Source organism: Gadus morhua, chromosome 16 (genome assembly GCF_902167405.1).
Source record: "Gadus morhua chromosome 16, gadMor3.0, whole genome shotgun sequence".
NCBI lineage: Eukaryota > Metazoa > Chordata > Actinopteri > Gadiformes > Gadidae > Gadus > Gadus morhua.
The window spans coordinates 31,158,611-31,161,054 of record NC_044063.1 but is presented as its reverse complement, the minus strand read 5'-3'; the positions used below and the strand labels follow the sequence as shown (position 1 = coordinate 31,161,054).

General features: G+C 42.2%; 1 long non-coding RNA gene across 1 annotated transcript; it reads left to right on the top strand.

The window, feature by feature from the left end:
* Window positions 1-1,330: 1,330 nt before the first annotated feature.
* On the top strand, window positions 1,331-2,013 carry LOC115528919 (uncharacterized). Its single transcript, XR_003973402.1, has 3 exons — window positions 1,331-1,421; window positions 1,517-1,574; window positions 1,971-2,013. It is a non-coding gene; the product is annotated as an uncharacterized LOC115528919 (long non-coding RNA).
* Window positions 2,014-2,444: the final 431 nt, after the last annotated feature.

The window sequence follows — 2,444 nt, the reverse complement described above, 5'->3', positions numbered from 1 at the left end:
TATTTTCTGCATCGCGTCGTCTGTTGCCGGGCAGGTTGTCAGGATGTAAACAAACGATGACGTAGGCCGGTACAATTTTCGCCCCCAGTACAATTTTAACGTGACACAGCCCGCAGACGGAGCCCACATGGAGGGGGCGGGCACTCAGTCCACATGGAGGGGGCCGGCACTCCGCCCACATGGAGGGGGCGGATACTCATGCTGCGTTCGAGTATTCTCTGCGAACCGACTCGGATCTCGGATCTGACGCCACGCCCGTCGACATCGAGGGGGCGGCCACTCAGTTCACATTGATGACTGGTCAAACAGCATTTCTGATCCCGTTTCTGACCTGAAATTAGCTGAAATGTACCTGAAATTACCTGAAATTAGAGTGTGCCCGCCCGAGCGGGTGATGCCTAAAACATGCAAGTAAGTGAGACTGGCAAAATGCTTAATATATTTAGTGATTTCATGCAATTATGTATTATGTCTTGTTAACTACTTACTCGTCTTTTAAGTTTTAGTTACACCTAGCATGTTCCCCCCAACATGCTAGGTCAATTTTCAGCATCATAAGGTTGAGTGATATAGTCATGTCATACACCGTTTGAAAGCTTAGAATCTCAGGAATGTCAACCAATGTCAACCATTCGGTGGAATAAATACGTTTAGTGAATATAGATCAAATATATCCTAGTGTCTTAGGTCAAAATAGCCCCCCTCACCCTCCTCCTCCCTTGGTCCATTCTAACTTTATCGTAGTTGTGGATATCCTTAGCAATGAGTTGATACTTCGTGTTGGGTCTTGAAATGTTCATAAGAGTCCACAGAAATCGCATATCAATATTATTTTAGTCTAATTACATTTTGTATATGCACAAGCCATCTTATACAAAGCAGCCGAAAAATAGAAAACCGAAACGCTGCAATGTTTTTTTGTAGAAAACTGCTTTTATGTTTATACTGGTTTTCTTTGACTTTTAGAGACACGTCAGTGTAATTGTGAATGGCGAGAGCCCTGAAATACAGCTTGACAGCAGCGGTCTACATCAGGGGTCCCCAACCTTTTCAGCATCAAGGACCGGTATGATTCTCCGAAAAGTTTCACGGTCCGGGGGGGGGGGGGTTAGGTTATGTTGCGCAGAGGTTGCCAAAAATGCAAACATGTTATATGCAATCTAACAACTGCATATAGACTTATGGCATGTAAAAGAGTGACAGTATTGCGAAGTGAATAAAAAAAATAAATAATAATAAATTAAAATAAATAAATAATCTTTCTCTGCGGACCGGTACCAAATGACCCACGGACTGGTACCGGTCCGCGGACCGGGGGTTGGGGACCGCTGGTCTACATCACTGCCCCTTCTGCAGATACAAAGGGTCAAAATGTGATATCGACCATCACATTAAATGCCATGCCTCGGTTAAATACAGAGGTACATTTTCTTATTTTTTTATTATTATTATTATTTATATTATTATTGTTATTATATATTTGTGTGTATGTAATGTATGCCGTTTACTCACCAAGGTCTGCAGAGGAGCTTTCAGGAAGCAGGAAGAGAAGACGGGAGGAAAAAAAGCTACAGGTACGTGTCATATACTGTAACGTGTGATGTTGTCTTAGAGCAATTGTGAAAGACTATAGTCTTACCACCCTCCCACCACTAATACATTTCAGGTTAAAGATCTCTTCACAAAAAGGGCTAGAGTTGCTCCAACAGCATCCAGCTCTGAAGGATCAGGTCATGTATAGACTGTTAATCCAGGTGAATCCATGTAGGCCTACACATATTCAGAGTATTTGTGATATATGATTGATTCTATTAGGCTTCTACTTCCAAATTAAGTTGTACACATATCTCCATCAATATACAAGTTATAGCCTACTCCATGGCTGATCTATTGCATACTAGGGCCTACTTTTATTATTCCATTGTATTGGCCTACTCAACATTACAGACAACAATCTTTTTTATTTCCAGACAAAACTGAAGACCAGGAACTGGAACCTGGGAACCTGGTATGTAATATGTGTGTAATGTTGGAGGTTGTATGTATAGCCAGATGAAATAGTCTGTTTTTTATCACTGAAAACTCATCAGTAGTAGTAGCCTTTGTTTGCATACCATTTTGTGGTTTTGGGAGAGTAGGGTGTCAAGTACAGACACAAATAAATTTTCTTTCTTCTTCAAGGAAGATTATGTTGTCCTGAAGGACACAATTCAGGCAGCAGCATGGTGCCAGTTACAGTCCTTCAAGGACAGCGTTTCTCTCCCAGAGGTCATTGGGATGGAAGGTTGGGAGCAGATGGCAGCATCAACACAGCGCAAATCCCATGACGGCGGGGATGAGGAACAAACGTGGAAACCATTCCAATTCTCATTCAGATTACATACTGACTATGAACTGTTCTGTGTGGAGATAATGGACAGGAGAAACCTGAAGGTGTTTGCCTC